The sequence below is a fragment of the Lynx rufus genome, unplaced genomic scaffold, assembly GCF_022079265.1.
Source record: "Lynx rufus isolate CCGP_SWC_20201006 ecotype Redwood Valley unplaced genomic scaffold, mLynRuf1.p SCAF_8, whole genome shotgun sequence".
NCBI lineage: Eukaryota > Metazoa > Chordata > Mammalia > Carnivora > Felidae > Lynx > Lynx rufus.
The window spans coordinates 102097273-102120232 of record NW_025814896.1 but is presented as its reverse complement, the minus strand read 5'-3'; the positions used below and the strand labels follow the sequence as shown (position 1 = coordinate 102120232).

Below are 22960 nucleotides of genomic sequence, written 5' to 3'. Positions count from 1 at the left end.
ATAAACTTTATCTTAAAAGAAAACAGTTCAGGGGCACCCGGCTGACTGAGTTAGTAGAATGCATGACTCTTGATCTTGGGGTCGTGAATTCAAACCTCACATTGGGTGTAGAGCTTACTTAAGAAAAAAGAAAACAATAATAATGGAAGAAACAATTCACGGATCATCTGAACCGATATTTAAAACAGGCAAGCCTCTATTCTGCCTATATTCTCTTCCATAGTCTTTGTTATTTTATATTTTTATGAGAAGTATCCTAATATCAGGTATACATCCAAACCACCACCACAAGAAGTCCTTTACTATTGATTATTGGGCAGCTATATTATTTGTGAGACATAAGAAGTTATAGGAGGATGAAAAAGGGGCCAGGCATGGTTTTAGATGGCAGCTGGGGAGATGCCACAGAGAGGCACATATTTTAGGGATCCAGTTTGGAAATTCCAATATCCCTACTTCTCTTCCGGTGTTCGTTCCTGCATAGAGTTGAAACTGCCTAGATTATATTCGATGGCACATAAACACGTGCTGAAAGTAATACTTTGAGAAGATCTCTGCATTGGTGTCATTCGCATGAAATATGAGCGATCCCAGGCTGCAGAAATAACGCCAGGGAAAGAACAAAGTTGAGACAGGTAAGGGAAGCATTGCCAATCTGACTGTTGCCCTATTCCACATGACATTTTGTCTGTGTCTCCTTTTCCATCACTGCAAGTTGTCAAGGTATTTGTGGATAAACAGAGCCCCTCTCTCAGTGATCTGTCTTCTTGCACCACTCAGTTTGTGCACGGATCACTGCCCATCGTTGGTCAAACGGTCTAGAAACCTCAACACGCATTAAAACAATGACAACAAAAATCAAATGCAAATCTAATTGCTACACGATGCAAGATACTGTGTCTGTGTCTCTGCATGGTTCCCTGTGGGCCCTGGATGAGCTGAGGTCCCACGGTCAACCTGGAAGATCCTGGCTTCTTAGGAATTTTAAACTTCTGACATCTAAGGCCCTTCTTGGTTGAGTCCCAATCCAACCTTTGCAACCTCATCTGCCACTTCCATCCACCCCCACAAAAATCCCCGTCAGAAATGCCCATTCTTCCTTTGGTGGCCGCCCAGCTCCTAGGCCACCTTCCTCAGAAGCCTCTTCTGGTTTCCCCCAGATTTTTGCTGCATGGTCTGCTCATGTGCCTGACTCCTGCGCTGAAGAGTCTGAGACTCTGGTAGAGATTTCCTGGTATGGGAGATGCTAAATGATTTTTTTTTTTTTTTTTGCTGCTAGAATATTAAATAAACACTTACTGAATTTATTTACATACATGGGTACTAGCACAAGGAAAAACATTTCTTTTAATCTTTAGTGCTCTGCATTCGGTGGTACTCTCTCCTCATACCTGTTACTCCTTCTCAGCACCTGATCTGGCAGGTGGGATTTCCCACCCATCCCAGCACCCAGGGAACCAATACTTTTTTTCCTTTATGGGCCCAGGTTATAATTTCTTCTCCTCATTTGACATCTGGCTTCCAAAGTTGGTTTGTTGTGATGTCATGGGCCCAGAAGGCGGCTGAAAATCAATTGACCAAGTGACGAATCTGCGTAATCAACTCTAGCTTTATAGTGAGTCTGAGAGGCAGAATTGTAGAAAAGGACTTGCTTGGGCTGGTCCCGAAAAATGGGCAAGAGCCATGATAGGGGAGAGGTGAGAAGGAACACTCCAGAGTGTGATTTTTCTCTACCACCACCACCACCAACAATCACGACAACAACAACAACAGAAAGTTTCAAAACAGATGACTGGCAAATGTAGGACACTTTTCCACGATATATATGCTCTTATTGTTGCAATTAAATAAATCACCAAAACCTTTCGTCTTCATTAAACTCAGATTTCATTTGAGTAGCTGCTTTCTTCTCTTTCATTTCTTGGTAATACAGGTTCTACTAAAGGATGGCGATCTAGCCCTGAAGAAGAAATCTGCCTCCCTAAAGGACTCAACTTATGTCACTGGAAATTGGCTTGACTTAAATGGTAATCGGCTCATGCTGTCTCACAGCTGGGAATGGGAAGGCAAACTCCAAAATATTTGTTTACTACTTTTGATAACCTAAAAAAAAAAAAAAAAAAGAAAAGAAAAGAAAAGAAAAGAAAAAGAAAAACAGATGATGGTACATCCAGTGAACCTGGCTGCTTTGCACACAGTGTTCCTCCAGCTGTGATCTGAGAACTTACTGCGCTGGCGGTGTTACCATGGTGATGGCAGAGCTGCACGGTTTGTGTCCTATGGTACAAGCTCCAGGACCAGACCCAGACCCCGATCATACTCTTTGGGAGTGGGACCCAGGAACCTAAATTTAAAAACCTGATGATTTTTGTATTGGTTTACATTTAAACACAAATGCAAGTGAATACATCCATCATGAATGAAATGTAGCTCTTGAAAACATTTTTTTTTTTTTTTTTATAGCACGTAAGGTCAGCACTTCTGCTCAATCTGTGTATACTGGTATTCCTTCTTTCAAGCAAAAGAGCTACTTTATTTATTTATTTATTTATTTTTGAGAGAGACAGAGACAGACAGAGTGCAAGCGGGGGAGGAGCAGAGTGAGAGGGAGACACAGAATCGTATGCAGGCTCCAGGCTCTGAGCTGTCAGCACAGAGCCCGATGCGAGGCTCGGACTCAAGAACCATGAGATCATGACCTGAGCTGAAGTCCGATGCTTAGGTGACTGAGCCACCCAGGCGCCCTGCAAAAGAGCTACTTTAAATGTCTGACATGTAAACACAAGAAAACCACCTAAACATCACAATTAAAAGCCAGAAACTATCAGATTGAATAAAAAGCAACTAGATGTTGCCTATAAGAAACGCATTTTAAATATAAATATACAATAAAATGAAAGTATGGAAAAACACATACCATGCTAACACTAAAAAAGAAAAAGTTGGTATGGTTGTATTAACATCAGACAATGAAGATTTCAGAATCCAGGGAAGAGACTCATTTTATAACGATGAAATGGTCAATTCATCAAGAAGGCAGGACAATCCTAAATGTTTATGCATCGAATATCAGAGCTTCAAAACAAAAACAAAAACCAAGAGAACTATAAGGAGAAATAGATGAATCTACAGCTGAAGTTAGAGATTTCAATGTGCCTCTATCAATATTTTAGAACAAGTAGAGTGAAAAATCAGTAAGAAGACTTGGTCAATGATCCATCACTTGACTGAATTGGCATTTTAGAACTCTCTATCCATCAATGGCAAAATATACATTCTTTTCAAATTCAAGTGTTCGTGGAACATTTGCCATGGTGGACTACGTTCTGGGCCATAAACAAGTTTCAATAAATTTAAAAGGATTAAAATCATACAAAGCATGTTCTCTGCACACAATAGAATTAAATTAGAAATAAAATCAAGTATCTCTGGAAAGTCTCCAAGTATTTGAAAACTAAGTAACATACTTTTAAATAACCCAAAAAGAAATATAAAGGGAAATTAAAAAGGGTCTTATAACTGAATGAAAATGGAAAGGCAACATCAAAATTTGTGTAATGCAGATAAAGTTTAGAGAGAAATTTATAACATTAAATAATTCTAGTAGAGGGGCACATGGGTGGCTCAGTTGGTTAAACATCCAACTTCAGCTCAGGCTATAATATCACAGTTTGTGGGTTCGAGTCCTGCATCAGGCTCTGTACCCTAAGCTCAGAGCTTGGAGATTCTGTGTCTTCAGATTCCGTGTCTCCCTCTCTCTCTGCCCCTCCCCTGTTCAAGCTCTGTCTCTCTCTCAAAAATAAACGTTTAAAAATTTTTTACAAATAATTCTATTAGAAATGGAGACAGGTCTCAAAAAAAATTACAGAATAAAGACTATACTTTCAGGGATCATGTCTATAGTTTGTTACTAAAAAAGAGGATACCCAGCTGAATTTGAATTTCAGATAAAGAATGAAATGTTATTTACTATAGACATGTCCCATGAAATATTTGAGATATGCTTACGCTAAAAATTTATTTGAAATTAAAATTTAATTGAGCATCCCGTATTCCATCAAATAATCTGTCTGAGTCAATGACCTCAGCTTATATTGAAGAAACTAGAAGATGGCGCAAAACAAGAAATCAGTAAGTGTTTAAAACAGTAAAGGGCACCTGTGTGGCTCAGTCAGTTGAGGATTTGACTCTTGATTTCTGTTCAGGTCATGATCCCATGGTTCATGGGATGGAGCCCCACATTGGGCTCTGTGTTGAGTACAGAGCCTGTTTGGGACTCTCTCTCTTTCTGTCTCCCTCCCTCCCTCCCCTGCTCCTGGTCTCTCTGCCTCTTTCAAATGTAAGTAAATAAACAAACAAACAAACAAAAAGACCAGCAACAGTCGAAGTAGATGCTGGAAAAGAGAGGACTGAACAAACATCAGGTGTGAGACATAGAGAAGAGAGCTATAGACTCGAGAATTAGTGGTGACAGTGGATGGGAGACTCTGGACAGACCTGAGTAGAAAAGCCCAGTGGATGGCCCACCGTGTACTGAGTGGAACACGTTACCGTTCCATTGGGTTGACAATGGAAAGAACATGGAACTAATCGTGGCCTACCCAGTAACGAGCTTCGTGACAGGCATGTGAAGCCATATGAGCCCCAGATGTCACATCTGTCACAAGGGTTTGGAACACTGGATCTCAAGTCTCTTCTTCCTCTAACGATCTCTTGGCTACATAATTTATACCTTAAAATGAGTCCTGCTGGAGGATATGCCTACAAAATCTTTACAGTTTATGAAGTGCTTCCAGCACTGACCTCATTCACCCCTCGAGCACCATGAGAAGTGTGTGTGATTTCCCTTTTCCCTTTTACACCCAATGAAACTGCCCTCAGAGATGTTAAACAGTCTTGTTTAAAGTCGCACCAAGTCCAATGCCCTTTCAGCCACCTCAAAGCAAGAGGCAGAGAAGCCATGACCCCTTGTGGAGAAGGCTTTGGGCCCAGGGATAGACACAAAAGCTCTCTCGTGGAGTGAGCTGGGGTGAGGGGCACACTCTGGGTGTGCGAATGGCTCTTCATCTGCATCTTAGCAAGGACTTCCAGCTCCCACGTTTGGAAACACTTGTGAAAGTGGGCATGGTAGGCTGGAGAATGCCTTTTCAAGATGCCTGGTGTTCTAATCCCTGGGATTTGGGACTATGCTACTTTATATGGCAAAAGGGGCTTTGCGAGTGTGATTAAATTAAGGATCTCGTGATGGGAGATTATCCTGGATTATCAGGGCGGGTGCAATGGAATCACAAAGGTGCTTTTAAGAGGGAGGCTGGAGGGTCAGAGTCAGAAAAAGCAGCGAGGACAGAAGCAGAGGTTGGAGTGACATGTTTGAACACAGAGGGAAGGGACTACAAGCCTAGGAAAGCAGGTGACCGCTAGAAGCTGGGGAAGGCAAGGAAACAGATCCTCCTCTGAAAACTTCAGATTTCTGATCCCTGGCACTATACATTTATATTGCTTTAAGTCACTAAGTTTGTAGTAACTTACTACAGCAGCAATAGGAAAATCATACAGTGGGGAAAGAGAACATTGATATATTCACAACATTTAAGGTTTTTAACTTTTATTTGTTTTAGAGAGAGAGCGTGCAAGCACGGGAGAGGGGCAGAAGGGGAGGGAGAGAGAGAATCTCCAGCAGTCTCCCAGCTCGGTGTGGAACCCAATGCAGGGCTTGATCCTACATCCCTGGGATCATGACCTGAGCCAAAATTGAGTGAGACGCTGAACCAGTGAGCCACCCAGGCATCCGACGTATTCATAAAATTTACTTTTTTTTTTTTTAAAGTTTGTTTATTTGAGGCAGAGAAAGCGGGGAAGAGGCAGAGAGAGAGGAAGAGAGAGAGAGAATTCCAAGCAGACTCTGCACTGTCAGCACAGAGCCCGATGTGGTGTTCGAACTCACAAACCATGAGATCATGACCTGAGCCCAAATCGAGTCAGATGCCTAGCTGATTGAGCCACCCGAGCGCCCCTGGGAACTGGGATTTTGGAAGAATGGATCTGAGTTCAATTGGAGGTTGGTAAGAAGAGGTACAGTCAGTTAGTAAAATATAGCTGATGCTTATACAAAAATTTTGTGTAAAATGGAGTCTAGTAAACTGTCACGTGGAGCCCAACTCAGGGCTTGAACTCACAAACTAGGAGATCATCGCCTGAGCCAAGGGAGTTGGACACTTAACCAACTGAGTCACCCAGGCACCCCTATTCATAAAATCTAAAGCCAAAGACGCTTTATTTTAATCATTTCCATACATTTAGAACAAAGCGAAATGTGAACACACACAAACACAGCTCTCTGTCCACCGCTTAACCCACATAGGCCATCTGTCCCGTAACAAAACGGTCCTAATTTTGCTGTGGTTAGCAGATGCTGGTTAACGCAAAGACACTGTTACCTTGTTCACTCCATGACCCCAAAGAAGTCGGGAACAAAGAAACTTAAGACCCCTTTGCACCCAGAACTGTGCTCAAGCAAACAAATGCTGGGGCTAACTTTTATTGATGCAAACTCATTTCAGGGTTCAAACGGAGCAAAATATATGGTTTAAAATTCATCTGGAGGTTTTGATCCTTACGTCTATGCTCTTCTGCTCCAGTCTCAGATTTGCCACCTTTTTCTCCGTAAACACACGTCAACTTCTCAGGTGCAGATTTTTGATTCGGAAAAACCACTCTTGGCTCTCTGAAAATAAGTACTGTGATATCGGAGGAGTTTACAAAAAGGCATATGGGAATAAAGCTTCTTTTTCTATTTTGAAAACTTGTTGAACATTTGTTTTAGCCCAGCTCTGGCTTCGAGAGTAATCTGTTCCATTGCCCTGAGCATGAGTATGGTGATCATTCCAGTAGGTGTTAACAGACAGTGACATCATCTGGAAGCAAGAAATGGCTCTCAGGTTACCATATAAATTGACTTAAGCTTTGGGAAGGATTACAGGGCAGACCTCAGCTAAGTGTGGAGATGCCATTACGGCTAAATCAAAGGTAACTGTGAGGTCTGGCAGGCACCTGTCAACAGGTAAGGGAAGGAGGAGCCCACGAAGGAGACTTGAGTCAGGATTACATTCTCCAAGCTTTATTTTTATTTCAGGTTAAAGGGTCAGACAGAAAAGCCATTCGCAGTGATCTTTATTTATGGTTCTCAGAGGCCTGGTTGGTGAAGTGTCCTGAAGAAGAAGGATGGCTCAGGTGGGACCCCAGTTTCCCAGCCTGGCTGATGACAGACTGAGGGCCTCATGCTTTGTGAAAGCCCAGTTTTTTATGAATGTGCGTTAATGTTTGCAGGCACAACATGGGAACCCATCCTATCTGTTACCTCCTGTGCAGAGAGAGGTGGGTGTCCCCCCGCCCCCCTGCCCTCTCGTCGGCCACCTGAACAGACCAGTTTCCACCACCTGTCATTGGCCTTTGAAGGACAGGTAAGGAGATACAAGCATTCTTGGCCGGCAAGCTTGGGCAGGGGAGATTCCCACACACTTCTCTGATGTCCAAAACTCAGTCCAGTGTTTTGTTCAAGCTTTCTCTTGGGGCAAGAATAAGACTCCATTCTTTGGAGACGTGCAGTGTTTAAGGAAAATGACCAGAGAACAGCAGAGAAGCAAGAGGAACCCTGCTTATGACCCCATCCTGTTCCACTGCGCCACTTCCCTCTTGTTCTTTAACATTCAACTTGGCTCTCTCTCCCTCCCTAATCCGACTTCATGGTCCTCTGCTGTTTCACTTCCAGCTGACACGGGGGTGGTGGAGAGAGAATGGCTAGCGTGGAGGGGGAGAAAGAGAAGGTGAATGTCTATTTTGCCAGCTGAAGGCTGCAGGACCCGAGATGAGCTCCTCATCTTCTGGGGGCGGGACTCCTCCCTTGTGAGGCTGGACTGATAATGCCTGCCTCCAGTGCGGTGTGGTGGAAAATACTTGTTCTCCAGCTCATAGCCTGGCTGTCTCATGCTCATCCTTGAGAGAGGTCTGCCCTTGCTCATTCTATCCAAAGTAGCCCTCACTTCACCTCCCTCCTCCCCCAGCCGGAGCGAAGGGACCTCGTCAGTCTTATTCCATAGAAGCAGCTTGATGGATAGTTTTTGACTGATGCAGACTTAGCCAGCCTACAGGGATGGGTCACCCCAGACAGTTGGAGGGGCACAGCGTCACAGCCAGGTAATCCTTCCATGCCACATATTTTACTATGAAACAAGAAGCTGACTTAATTTTCAATTAATGACACCAAAGGGGTAGAGGTGAGGAAGGGCGATCTATTCTTACAGGAATAGGCCAAGTTTGGCAAAAATATGAGGAACAAAAATACTATGAGGAACTATGTCTCAAGCATCCCCATACTTTGCTCAAGAGATCAAGAGCTCCCGGGAGCAGGCGATAGCTTATTCTAGTCTCTCTACTCCTGCATCTGGCACTGTACCTGCATCCAGGGGGTGGCCAGCAGAATGATGGGTAGATATATGAATCAAACGATTCTTTAAATGTCTTTGCAGGTGCAGATAAATAAAAGAAATATTCTCCTCTTTGTTGTCTCCACTGCAGGGAGAGCTGAGCGCTTTCCCCGTCACCTCATGTCTCAGCCACCTGAGAAGACTCGTTCCCACCACTCGTCATTGGTCTTTGAAGGACAGGTGGGTAGGTACAAGCATCCCTGACTGGCAAGCTTGGGTCTGAGAGATTCTCCCATGCCCCCAGGCAGCTAAACTCTAGTAAAGGATTAACTAACCGATGTGTTAGCTAATAATAAAGTGTACCCATTCCAAAGGACATTTCCATTTAGTCTGATGATTCTTGAAGAGATGTTAGCATGCAAAGCCACCAAGTGATAATGGTCAAATGAGTAGATCAAATGAGTATGATGATAAAACCATCAAATTGGAACAGTGATTAGCCCTGAGAATCCAGTGGAAAGCATTTTCGTTGCCCCCGAAGAAACTCTGTATCCATTAGCAGTCACTCCCCATTCCCCCCATATAAATGGAGTCCTACAACATGTAGTCTCTGAGCATCATGCCTGCAACGTCATCCATGTTGTAGCAAGTAACAGTATTTCATTCCTTTTTACTGCCAGACAAGGTCCCTTGCATTGCTATACCACTTCTATTTATCCATTCATCAGCTAATGGGTTCTTGTGTTGTTTCTCCTTTTTTTGTTATCCCTTTGAATTTTTTTTTTTTCAAAAACATGGCTCTTTATGCGTTTACTTACTCATTTATTTTTGCTTCTGCTAAATTATTCTCTAGGAACATAAGTGGGATTCCAGGACAAGAGCTATGAAGATATTGCTAGGTATAGTCATAACATTTTCCAGTAGAAATGTACCAATTTATTTTTTTCCTTTTTTAGTTTAAATTTTGGTTCACACACAGTGCAGTATTGGTTTCAGGAGCAGGATTCAGTGATTCATCACTTACATACAACCCCCAGTGCTCATCACAAGTGCCCTCCTTAGTATCCATCACCCATCTAGCCCATCTCCCACCCACCTCCCTCCATCAACCCTCAGTTTGTTCTCTGTGGTTAAGAGTCTCTTGTGGCTTGTTTCCCTCTCTTCTCTCCCCCGCCCCCCAACTGCCCATATGTTCATCTGTTTTGTTTCTTCAATTCTGCATATGAGTGAAATTATATGGTATTTGTCTCTCTCTAATTGACTTATTTCTCTCAGCATAATACATTCTCGCTCATCCACATCATATCCCTCTGAATTTTGAAGACACTTCCATGTATCTTCCCCTATTGACCAGTTATTACTGCAGTCTTATGGAATCCTGTGTGTGTGACTTCTAACTTTTACTCTATCATCTTTCAGAATATTCTCTCCATTCCTAACGCTAAAATTCTGTGATAGTGTGCCCTGGCGGGTCATTTATTGTTCATATATATATATATATATATATATATATATATATATATATATACGGCACATCTTCTTTAGTCATTCATCTGTTGATGGACATTTGGGCTCTTTCCATACTTCAGCTATTGTCGATAGTGCTGCTATGAACATCAGGGTGCACGTGCCCCTTCGAATCAGCACTCCTGTATCCCTTGGATAAATACCTAGTAGTGCAATTGCTGGGTCATAGGGTAGTTCTATTTTTAACTTTTTGAGGAACCTCCATACTGTTCTCCAGAGTGGCTGCACCAGTTTGCATTCCCATCCATGAGTAACTTTGGACTCCCCCAAAGCTTAACAACTAATAGCCTCTTGTAAAGTACTAATAGCCTACTGTTGATTATTACCAATAACCCAAATAGTCAATTAACACATATTTTGTATGCTATCTGTATTATATGCTGTATTCTTATAATAAAGTAAGCTACAGAGAAGAAAATGTTATTAAGGAAATCATAAGAAAGAGAAAATACATTTTACAGCACTGTACTGTATTTACTGGGAAAATCCGCATGTAAGTGGATGTGTGTAGTTCAAACCCATGTCGTTCAAGGGGCAGCTGTACTCTTAATATATCTGCTTGGTAAGAGAGAACCGCTGGATAGCATGTTATTTTTTTTTCCAGCAATGACATTTTCTCTTTCCAAGTAGTTATTTTTCCAACTCAATTAATAATTAGATTTGAATCCTGTAACCCTACCGCATCCCGTTGCTAGGATCTCGGGGCTCGAAACACAAACCGTGGCAAAGTCCTGCATTATTTACATTTCAGTTGTTTCTTCCTAAGCATTTTAAGACTTACTGTCTAGGATTAATCTTATTTATGCACTGGAATATAATACAAAGTAGTGACTTAACTGAGTAGAGCTTTTATATTTATTGAAAGTATGTATTTAGAAATCTGTTTTAAAATGCCAACCGAGAGGGGCGTCTGGCTGGCTCAGTCAGAAGAGCATGTGACTCTTGATTTTGGTGTCGTAAGTTCAAGCCCCACGTTGGGTGTAAAGATTACTAAAAGATAATAATAAAAAAATAAATAGATAAATAAAATGCAAACCTGGACTTATATGAACAGAAAAATGGTTTCGATACTCCCCATTTTATATAAAATCTTTATGGCAAAGAGACGCTGGATTTATAGATGCAAGAGTGTAGGAATGGTCGAGAATATGCAATTTTCCCGCACCATCTGAACACGCCCATTTCCTACAGAAAGCCCACAACCCGCCACAGAAGAGGCCATCATCAGATCAGCCATCCTGCCTATTTCGTAGGTGGAAACAGCAGAACAAAAGCAAGCTACAGCCTTCAGTGCCGTCATCAGTTACAGACTCCTTCAGGGGTAAGCTTGAGATTCGAAATAAACACAGCTTACCTTTCACAGCAGCAGATTTTTAAGAAGCTAAATGAACACACTTGCGGAGGTACGGCGTCGTCAGACCCTCTCACCGATTAATAACAAGACGCACCAGCAAGCATTTACTCAGCAAGCGGTCAGTGTGTTAGACTCCACGTTGGAGCAGGGGACACAGCAGCCACAGCCCTTGCCCTCCGTGAACGTGCTGATCACGGAGAGAAGGGGTCCCCGCAGGCGATCACCGGTGCCACACGGGCTGGGATTCCAGAGCTGGACGAGGAGCATTAAACAATTTTTAATTGTTTTTTTGCACACTGTGGACAGAGTGCAGCTGACCAGTCCGGTGTCCTGCTTGATTTACTTCTCTCGGAAGCGGGACTGATTCTAATCCTTTACATGCTACTCACAGAACCAGTTTTGTTTCTGAGAAGTTTAAAAAAACCTTTTCGGGCAGCTTTAAATCTCTGAGCAGCGCTGTTGGCAGCTATTATTTCTTAGGGCTTACAGACAAGTCAGCTGTACAGGAGATTTATTTGAGTACCTAGCCCACCAAACCCAAATTGAGAGGGGAAAATTCCCTAAATTTAAAAATTCAGGGGCACCTGGGTGGCTCAGTCGGTTAAGCATCCGACTTCGGCTCAGGTCACGATCTCATGCATGGTTCGTGAGTTCAAGCCCTGCATCAGGCTGTCTGCTGTCAGCACAGAGCCCACTTTGGATCCTCTGTCCCCCACTCTCTGCCCTTCCCCCACTCGTTCTCCCTCTCCCTCTCTCTCTCAGGATAAACATATAAACTTTAAAAGTATATATTAAAAATAAAAGAAAATAATAAATTTAAAATGATGCTTGTGTAGGAGCACCCAGCTGGCTCAGTCAGTGGGACATGCAACTCTTGGTCTGGGGGTCGTGGGTTCGAGCCCCACAGTGGGTGTAGAGATTACTTAAAATTAAAATCTTAAAAAAAAAAAAGAATCTTGTGCAATATGGTAATTTCTATTCTGGCTCTCAGGACTTCTGAGGGAGTAAGTTGACCAATAAAGCGGGGCCAGGTGCAGTTCGAGGAGCCACCTTCTGTTCTCTGTATTTCTATAGGGCCTTTCTCTGAGGGCTCAAAGGTGCTGATGAATAATCAACCATACCAACACCAGAGGTGTCCTAACCTCCCAGAAGCCTGCGGCGCACATTTGCATAAGAGGCTAAGAGCCAGGCACAGATCATTTTGAAAATCCAACTCTCTCCCTTACTTGCAACCTCAGTGGTTGGGATGGAGGGCGGCAAAGCTAGCCGGTTCGCCTAAATAAAGGAGGTCGCACCCCACTTGTAGCTGTGAGCGGTGGGGCTCCTTCTAGTCCTAAGACTCAAAGAGCGGGGCTTTGGAGGCTGGAGGAAGAGCAGTGGTGAAGGGAAGGGAGGGGCGGGAGGTGGCTTGGAGGAAGCAGAAGTCAGCTGTTTTCAAGTGCGGATTACACACACACCCCAGGTGTTTGGAAACAAGCTCCCCAAAGCACTCAGCAGTCTGCATTCCTTCCCACAGCTCTCTAAGAAAAGTGTCTCTTCTGGCTTAGGAAGAGTCAGAAAAAAATTGCCACTCCAACCCCCTCATCTTAATCCCTCGCCATTTGGGGAACAATAGAGAAAGCGCACCTGACAAAGGCCTTGGGCTCAGGCCAGGTTCCTCTGCGCAGTGTGAAGAGCATAGCGTCAGCTCCTGTTCCTTCAAGTCTGGAGGCGCGATCCAGCCAAGCCTCTGATCTGAGTTTCTTCTGGAAATGCGGAACGCTGCCACTGGAAAGACGGCTTTGGTGTGTAAATAAACCATCTGAGGCCGGTGCTTCTAGCCGTCGTCCTTCTGCTTTGCCCCACCACCTTCTCTAAACTTGGAATTACTTCTCTTTTTCAGATCTACCCCTCTTGCCACACAAGACTAGAAAACACAGTGACACCGAGACGCGTTTTCACAGGCTCGGAAGCAGGCACACTGCCTATTTTCAAGCAGCTGCAATTCGAATGCTCTGTCAGACGCGACTCAACGGAGAGAACAAAAGCGTCATCAGATGCATCAGGCTGAGGTTACCAGCCTTATTTTCAAATGGTTTTCCTCCAAGGACTCTCCGGAAATAATGTCAACAGTAAAAATGGACTGATTATCCAGGCAGAAAAATCTAGCACGGGTGTTCATAAGGGAAAGTTAGAATCACATTTTACTCTTGTAATAATTTTTGCAAGAGCCAACGGTGCCTGGATTACGCGATGGAACAGACTGAGGGTTGGAGGAGCTCCTGACCCACCCGCTCTGGCTCTTCTGTTCTCTCACCTCCCTGAAGCTGAAATCATCAGACGGGAGAAAACCTAAGCAGCAAGAAGGAAGATGGTCTATTGTGGAGTGCTTTCCTATTCCAAATGGAACAAATGCAAAGATTCTTCACTGGTCAAGAATAGGTAGATACAGGGGCGCCTGGGTGGCTCAGTCGGTTGAGCGACCGACTTCAGCTCAGGTCATGATCTCACAGCTCGTGAGTTCGAGCCCCGCGTCGGGCTCTGTGCTGACAGCTCGGAGCCTGGAGCCTGCTTCAGATTCTGTGTCTCCCTCTCTCTCTGCACCTAACCCACTCACATTCTGTCTCTGTCTCTCTCAAAAAATAAATAAACATTAAAAAAAAATTAAAAAAGAAAAAAAAAAGAATAGGTACATACAGTCCCAGAGGTGAAGACGCTGGGTGGAATTTTCACCAGCGGTTACTATGGCTACTCACCCTCCTGGGTGATAATGACAGATGACAGTAAGACCACGAAAGAGAAGCCCAAGAGACTCCCAGAGTACAACCCCAGGCCCTTTGATTCTCCCCGAATCTTTTCCAACATTGTATCTCTCTTGGCAGCTGTCATTTCCATGTGCACTGGGACATGAAATCAAATGAGGAATTTAAAAAAGAAAAGTTGATGGGGCAGCTGGGTGGCTCAGTCAGCTAAGCATCTGACTTCAGCTCAGGTCATGATCTCACAGTTCATGAGTTCAAGCCCCGCATCGGGCTCTGGGCTGACAACTCAGAGCCTGGAGCCTGCTTTGGATTCTGTGTCTCCCTTTCTCTCCTCCCTTCCTCTACTCACACGCTCTCTCTCTCAAAAATAAACATTAAAAATTTAAAGAAAAGAAAGAAAAGTTGACACAAGGTGCATTTCTGCAACCGCCCTGAGGTTCCATCCTATAAGTGACTTCATGTCAACTGCCTTTTCTGTATGCTTTCCGAAGTGTTTTGTTTCTCTTATCTTTGCTTCTAGTTGACTTACCATTCCCACAAAAGAGGCAGAAACTTTGAGGAACCGAGGTTACAAAAAAAGAGAGATAGGTAGATGAATGCAATATAGATGATGTAGCCCACGCCTGCCCAAAATGAAACAGTATCTCTGCGGTTTAATTTGATGGTCAATATGCTATCTACCTTATTGATTAGGACACGGTCAAACGTCAATAGTAACATCCAAAAGTGCACCAACAATAGGAGAGGATGAAATCCTAATTACTTTGGTTTCACCACCACTCCTGACACAGATTTGCCTTAAATGTCAATGTCACTTGTAGACTGAAACGCAAGTTGTCCAAATAAGTGTCTGGCAGAGGATTTAGCTTCGTTCCAGAAAAATGAATGAAGTTCTGGAGCGAGTAATTTTACTTCTCAGAAGAGGCAGGAAAATCCCAACACATAACATTTCATCAATTCACCAGTTAGTAGGTGTGGGTGCCTCTTCTAAAGGATCAGAGGCCTCAATGGTGGCACCAGAGTTGAGCAGGCATTTCCCACCCGTACCCCTCTGCCCTGCAAGGGCTTTCCCCTTGTCAGCCCTGCCGATAGACAGCTTCTGGACCTGGGTCCATCAGGCCTGTCAGGTGCTGCCCGCCCCTTCCCCGGGTTCAGCCCCTCCCCTCTGACAGGCCACCCAGGAGGTGCTAAGGTATCAGCTGCTATTGTCTCAGCCTCCTTCCTTTCTTTCAGAGCTCAGCTGCCTGACTCTCAACACCCATTCATTCGTCCGGCAAACATTTATTGAACACCTACTCTGTGCCCAGTGCTAGGCTCTGTCCCTGGAGGTGAGCCCCCGCCCCCCCCTGGAAATCCACAGTCCAGTGCCACCAGCGTGATGTCAGGCAAACAGTCACGCTAACCCACCCCAGTTACTAACTGCAAAAGCGCTATGAACGAAAAATACTAGGAGATGATTATGAAGAAGCCCTTGTCTGTTTGGTGAGGGAAGGAGCTAGGGCCCTTTCTCTGAGGATGAAGCTGGCATCTGAAGAACAGGTAGCAATTAACTGGCTGCAAGACTGGAAAGTGGTCCAGACCCAGGAAGGAGAATCTGCCAAGACCCTCAGGAGGCAAGGAGTATTATTTCTTCTCTTAACTCTGAGTTACTTCTTGTAATTATCCCCAACAAAAAGAGCTTGGAGGTGGGGGGGTGGGGGAGAAAAGAAAAGAACTGCATCTACAAGACCTGAAGTTCTTTGCTGAGCAAAAGTTACACAGAAGTCAGTTCAGGAAGGGAGGACTTTCACATATGAGGCCGCAGGGTCTGGGGAGGGGTGCTCCTCGTACCCTGGTACGCTCTCCTCTCTTTTAGTACACAAGCTCTGCCCCTGCCCACCATACCCCTTGTTTCCGCAGGGCACAGCCCCCCAGCTCGAGACTACATTTTCCAGCTTTTTTAGAAGTCAAGTGCGTCCACCTGATTAAGTTCCAATGGGATTCACATGGAAACGAATGTCCCTTCCTTTAAGGGAAATTGCTTGTTTTCCAGTTCTTCTCCCCCTCTCCTCCCGTGTTCTGTTCCAACAGAGAAAAAGCAGCCGGGTCACCGGGAGGCCTGTGCTGCAAAGCGCACATCCCACATCAAGGCTGTTCCGTGGCCGAGCAGGCAAATGTGGTCTTCAATTTAGGGCTCTCTTTAAGTTAGCTCGTCCCCTCATGAACACGGGAGTGGTTATCTTATGCAATTATTTTGTCTTTATAATGCCAACCAAAACAGAAGTCATGACCACAGTCACAATCGAAAAGATAAATCTGATTATAGAAAAATTTTCTTGGTTAGCAAACACAAGCCAAACTAAACGCCAAATGACAAAATTGGAAAGCAATATTTGCAACACACGACAGACCACAGGCTAATACTACGTATATTTTAGTAACTATTTACCACTTGTGTTGAGTACTTTATGAGACTGTCTTGAGTAATACTGACTGTAACCATGTGAAGCAGGCACTATACAGCACAATGACCAATCATGCGCTCCAAATTCACCGCTGATTCGCTGAGCGGCTTGGGGGAAATGACCTAAAATAAGGATAATAATACCTTCTTCGTAGGATTATTTATGAAAATTAGATGAGACAGCATTGCTCTGAACAGTCGGGCAGGCTATGCCCGCACAAAGGTAGGGATGCCTTTGTCTAATTGGTGCAAAGGTGACTTATGGACGAGGGGCTCTCAAATGAGCTAATGCTGAGTGAAGTACCCGAAGTAGGTCCTCAGTAGAAGTTGATGGTTATCCTTTTTTAAAATTTTTTAATTATTTTTTAAATGTTTATTTATTTATTTATTTATTTTTAATTTTTTTTTTCAACGTTTATTTATTTTTGGGACAGAGAGAGACAGAGCATGAACGGGGGAGGGGCAGAGAGAGAGGGAGACACAGAATCGGAAACAGGCTCCGAGCCATCAGCCCAGAGCCTGACGCGGGGCTCGAACTCACAGACCGCGAGATCGTGACCTGGCTGAAGTCGGACGCTTAACCGACTGCGCCAACCAGGCGCCCCAAAATGTTTATTTATTTTTGACAGAGACAGAGAGAGACCGAGCATGAAGGGGGGAAGGGCAGAGAGAGAGGGAGACACAGAATCTGAAACAGGCTCCATGCTCTGAGCTGTCAGCACAGAGCCCAACGCGGGGCTTGAACTCACAGACCACGATATCATGACCTGAGTCAAAGTCGGACGCTCAACCGAGTGGGCCACTCAGGCGTCCCGATGGTTATCCTTAACATTAACATTACTGCTTTCAATCTCCTGGCCAGAAAACAGGCTTGGAGAGGCTGTGTTTTCTCCCTGACAGGGTTAATGCAAAGATTCTATTAGATGGATAACAAAAAGTCAAACAGTCCAACAAAATTTGCCAAGAACATTGTTCACAGAGGAAGAACGCACATACGAAAAGATGGCCAAAATCACTCATAATTAAAGAAGTGAATGTGGAAACGAGAAAGGAGATATTTTTTGTCTATGAGATTAGTAAACTTTGGTTATATTGAATCTTGAATAAGGGTGTGAGGAAACAGTCTCTCATGCTGCTGATGGGCTTGTTAATTAGCATGAGGCTTCTTCTGACCCAGAGTTTCAGAACTAATCATTGAATTCCAAATAAAACAATGCTTTACATTCTCAGGGTTTCTGATCTAGGATAAATGCAGGGGTGCAAATAACTAGCCAGCTGATCCTGGACGTGAACAACATTTGACCAGCCACTGACCTGTCACTACAAACAGGCTTTCTCTGACATTTTCATATTTATTTTAGTTTCAGTTACCAAGAAATTTATCTTGGCTAGGGGGAGATAAGATGCAAACTTTTGAAATTATGGCCTCTAAGCAACAAAACAAAAAGTGTTAACACGAGTGCTTAAAATTATTCCATATGAATAATTCACTCCCCTTTGCCTCTTAGAGACTATACAACATGATTTAATCTTTTGTTGATGACTCAGGGTCAATATTAATGAATACCAAGGACTCTTTCATCTCAGAACTCAACATCAAATTGGTTTATATTATCTACAAACCCAATAAATTAAGGGGACTATTCAATAAATGATGTCGGGACCCCAGGTGGCCTTCTAGAAAAAAGAAAGTTGAATCCTCATCTCTCATCCAAATAAATTACAGCAGATTTTTGAATATAAAAAGCTTTGAGTGGGGTGCCCGGGTGGCTCAGTTGGTTGAGAGCCTGACTTTGGCTCAGGTCATGATCTAACCATTCATGAGTTCGAGACCCACATTGGGCTCTGTGCTGGCAGCCTGCTTCAGATCCTCTGCCTCCCTTTCTCTCTGCCTCTCCCACTCTCTCTCTTCCCCTCAAAAATAAATAACATTTTTTAAAAAGTTAAAAGAAGTTTTGAATATAAAAAAACAGAATTGTAAATGAAGAAAACATGCTAGAATTATTTTATAACCTCAGAATGAGGAAGTCCTGGCAGCTTTGACACAAAAATCTAGAAGCTCTTAAGGAAGATACTAATATTTGATGATATAAAAACGATACCCATGAGATAAAAAACAAAACACTGAAACAAAGACAAAAGGGAATATCAGGATAAAATACTGTAACTCCTATTAGAGACAAAGGGCTCAATCTCCCCAAAATAGACACAGCTCTTAGCAATGGATAAGAAAATTACTAATATCTTAAAGGACACTATTATCACAAATCCCACAGAAGCTACTTGCAGCCTAGTTACTTCCCTTTTTGGTTTTTCCTTAGCTGGGGTATCTTGAGGGCAGAAACTCTCTCTTTTCTCCTTTTCTCTTGTGCCTGGTCCAGCGCCTGGCATGTCATTGGCATTTCATGAATTTTTCACCAAATTAAGAAGCTTCATATGTTATATATTGAAATGTGTTTCATTTGCCAAATGCTTTCTCACCTAAGAAGATCGGTCCAAACAATGCTCTCAGGCAAATCATGTATTTTATTTTATTTTTTCTAAGTAGGAAAGTGTCCATTAATCTTTACCTTGTGTTCTCATCTGTGACTCATCCATGATCAAAGGCAGTCTACTCCATTCCCAGGTTTATCTGTTCAGAAAATAAAAAATAGGCATTCAGAAAATAAACACTATTATTTACTGAATGCTTAGTGCTTTACACACATTATCACATGGAACCCTTCGAAAAATTTAGGTTATAGCCATCTATACCTCATACATGAGAAAATCAAGTAGACTCAAGTGGCTTTTAGCTGGTGGTACTATTCCCTGAGTTAAATATGCACCAAAGCTGAGTCCAGAGCCCAGGTCTCTCTGTCTTCAGAAACCAGAGAACTGGAATATTCTGCTTGATTGCCAGAAATACTTCTGAGACCGTCCATCACAGGTTCCTAGGAGGCTCTGCTTTAGAAGGACCAATCTAACTAGTGCCCCACAATGACATGCGCTCCCTCAATTCAAGTTCACTCCATTTTCACCTCCCAAATCTCCATCTAAGATTTCCTTTCCCCCCAAACCATCTTTTTTCCCCCAAATACATATTAATACATTCATATGAAGTGCTCCTTGACTTTCCCACCACTTGTATACTCTTTGCTCCTTAGCATGGCTCTCAACCGTCTCCCACTGCCTCTCTGCTTCTGACGGACGCTACAGGCACATACATGGTAGCCATGGCTTCTCCATGTCACTTCCAAATGAGACAAGAGCAGGAGTCCTATTATTTGAGGAAGACTTTGATTGATTCGGATACCTCTCACTGATCTCTCCAACTTGTGAATCACTTCTTTATCACTTATGTGTATCTACAAAGCAGCACTTTTCCTCATTTTTAAAGTTTTGAATAGGTAATTATGCTCCCAAACTCAAATGTCAGGATCATTGTGGGGGTGAGGGGGAGATTAAAAAGTATACAGCCTGCAGGCATCCCACTCTAAGGGTTCAGACTCCATGTGGGCAGAGTCAAGGAATGTGCATTTTAACAAGCTCTCTGGGTGACTCTGACACAGGACTCAGAAGCACTGGTTGGAAAATTAGGTCAGTCCAGCTTCTCCAATCTCAGCCTTGACTGGGTGGGGTCAACTCAAGAAGATCTAGACTAAGGGAGCAGCCATAGGTTCAAGGTTCAAGCCATAGGTGGTTCTTCTCCTTCATCATCATCGCCATCAAAAAACCATCTATAGAGTGCCTATTATTCGAAAGTAACTGCTATTCTCAAAAGGTAGAGACGAAGCAAAGGTCCTAGGATAGAAAATCTGGGAACTGTTTATTTGTTTTTGAGAGAGAGAGCACAAGCGGGGCAGGGGCAGAGAGAGAGGGAGATGCAGAATCCTAAGCAGATTCTGCACTGTAGGCACAGAGCCCGATGTGGGGCTTGAACTCACAAACCATGAGGTCATGACCTGAGCCAAAATAAAAATTCGGATTCTTTTTTTTAATTTTTTTTTCAATGTTTATTTATTTTTGGGACAGAGAGAGACAGAGCATGAATGGGGGAGGGGCAGAGAGAGAGGGAGACACAGAATCGGAAACAGGCTCCAGGCTCTGAGCCATCAGCCCAGAGCCCGACGCGGGGCTCGAACTCACGGACCGCGAGATCGTGACCTGGCTGAAGTCAGACGCTTAACCGACTGCGCCACCCAGGCGCCCCAAAAATTCGGATTCTTAACTGACTGAGTCACCCAGGTGCCCCTGGGAACTGGGATTTTAGAGGAATGAATCTTAGTTCAATTGGAGGTTGGTAAGAAGAGGTACAGTGAGGTAGTAAAATATATGATGCTTATACAAAAATTTTATGTAAAATGGAGTCTAGCAAAATGATAAAGCCACTGATAGTATAAAATCCACTAATCTTTCTCTGTTTACCAGACACAGGTTGACTTAAGATCCTGGTTACATCTTGACCTGTCAATTCATACAACTAAAGAAGAGAACTGGTTTTTAAACTTCTTGATTCATTCATGGCAAACCATGACAGGTTTAGGACCAATGCATTGGGCAAACCATGGAGGGTGCTAGGGCCATGCTGTTTCAGTAGGGGAATGGACTCCTTTCATTCAGGCTGGATGGCCAAGACTATCCATTGTTCTGTGGAGAAGTCTAGGTCACAGAAGATAGACAGGAAGATAGACAGAAGATAAGAAGATAGCAGTTAAATGTATTAATTACATTAAACATAGGCCACAGAATTCTTAACCATTTCAACTTTGGAAAGTGTTGGGTAAGGACCACTGCTTCATACTGAAGCTCCACACCTGTCTTTTCAAGATAGGAGAAGAATTGAGTTCTCCTAGGAGGAAACTTCTATCTTCATAGACATCATATGCATGGTTGGGTGAGGGTTTATAAATTAGCATATCTTATAGATAAGTTTTGCTCATCTGAAAGCCTAATTTATCCTTAAAAGACATGCTTATTTCAGTATTCCCAGGCAAGATAAAGTGACCTTGGGGATTGTAAACCGGTAGCCTGAGTCTCCTGGGTCCCTTGGTCCTCTGGGTCATACAGAGTCAGAACTTTCTCCTGTCTGAAAGGTATGTGAGTGCAGAGATTCATGGCTTATCATGTCTGCCTGGAGCCAGGGCCAGGATCTGTCATGCTCAATATATATTTCTGGAGTTCATAAATGATCCTTCTTGAATTTATAAATGAACCTAATTTTAAACTCAACCTGAAATACTTGCTGAAAATGTTCTGCAGGGGATGGAAAACACTTGGACAAGGTTGATAAAAATATTTCATAAACATTGTCCAGTGGCAGCTGTCAGGGCACAAGAAATCCTCTCTCTGTTCCTTTTTGGATATCATCATGGATTATGTCTTCACAAATTTACAATAGATCCCAAGGAGTAAGTACCTCAGATGGTTTCCTGAATCAAACATTTAAAAAAAATTTTTTTTAACGTTTATTTATTTTTGAGACAGAGAGAGACAGAGCATGAACAGGGGAGGGGCAGAGAGAGAGGGAGACACAGAATCTGAAACAGGCTCCAGGCTCTGAGCGGTCAGCACAGAGCCCGACGCGGGGCTCGAACTCACGGACCGTGAGATCATGACCTGAGCCGAAGTCGGACGCTTAACGGACCAAGCCACCCAGGTGCCCCATGAATCCAACATTTTAAAATAAAAGTTAGCCAAACCTATCAAATGGGGCAAATTAATATCCTTTTCCATTCCCATGTAAACACATGTAAGCTGCAATTCTTTATTTTTTTTTAAATTTTTAAAAAATGTTTATTTAGTTTTGAAAGAGTGAGACAGAGTGCAAGCAGGGGAGGGGCAGAGAGAAGAAGACACAGAATCCAAAGCAGGCTCCAGGCTCCAAGCTGTCAGTATGGAGCCCGATGTGGGGCTCGAATCACGAACCACGAGATCATGACCTGAGCTGAAGTCGGACACTTAACCGACTGAGCCACCCAGGTGCCCCTGTAAACTGCAAGTCTTTATGTTGGTTAAAAAAGGTTCAAAAAACAGATTTTTTTTTTACTACTAATGTGGAAGTTTGTCTTAACCTTAATTTTAAATAAGTACCATTGGGGCCCCTGGTGGCTTAATAGGTTAAGATTCTGACTTTAGCTCAGGTCATGATCTCATGGATCGTTGGTTTGAGCTCCACATCACGTTCTGCACGGACAACTCAGAGGCTGGAGCCTGCTTGGGATTCTCTGGCTCCCTCTCTCTCTCTGCCCCTCACCCACTTACACGTTCTCTCTCTCTAAATTAAATAAACATTTAAAAATAAAATAAGCATTATTAAACTGAACATCCCTTTGTTACTAAACATTATAAGCAGTGCTATTCTTATTGAGGAATTTATTTTCAGATTTGGGTCTTTGTTAATGAAATTAAGTTTACTCTTACTTGTATTACATTATATATATATATATATTTTTTTTTTTAATTTGCTTTTTAGTAATCTCTACACCAAACA

The 22960-nt window shown here is 43.2% G+C and overlaps 1 protein-coding gene and 1 pseudogene across 3 annotated transcripts in view; one reads left to right on the top strand and one right to left on the bottom strand.

Moving 5' to 3' along the window:
• The window catches only part of TEX37 (testis expressed 37), a 45779-nt gene extending 32637 nt beyond the window's left edge, over positions 1–13142 (bottom strand). The window contains exons 1-3 of one of the 3 annotated variants that reach the window (XR_006960212.1): positions 12931–13018; positions 11305–11556; positions 10902–10940 (exon numbers count right to left, since the gene is read on the bottom strand). The gene's annotated coding sequence lies outside the window, so the exon portion shown is untranslated. Of the gene's footprint in view, positions 1–10901; positions 10941–11304; positions 11557–12930 lie in introns of those variants that run through there. The other 2 variants (XR_006960213.1, XM_047068702.1) reach the window with 2 other exon arrangements.
• Positions 3873–3990, top strand: LOC124504512 (uncharacterized; annotated as a pseudogene).
• Positions 13143–22960: the final 9818 nt, after the last annotated feature.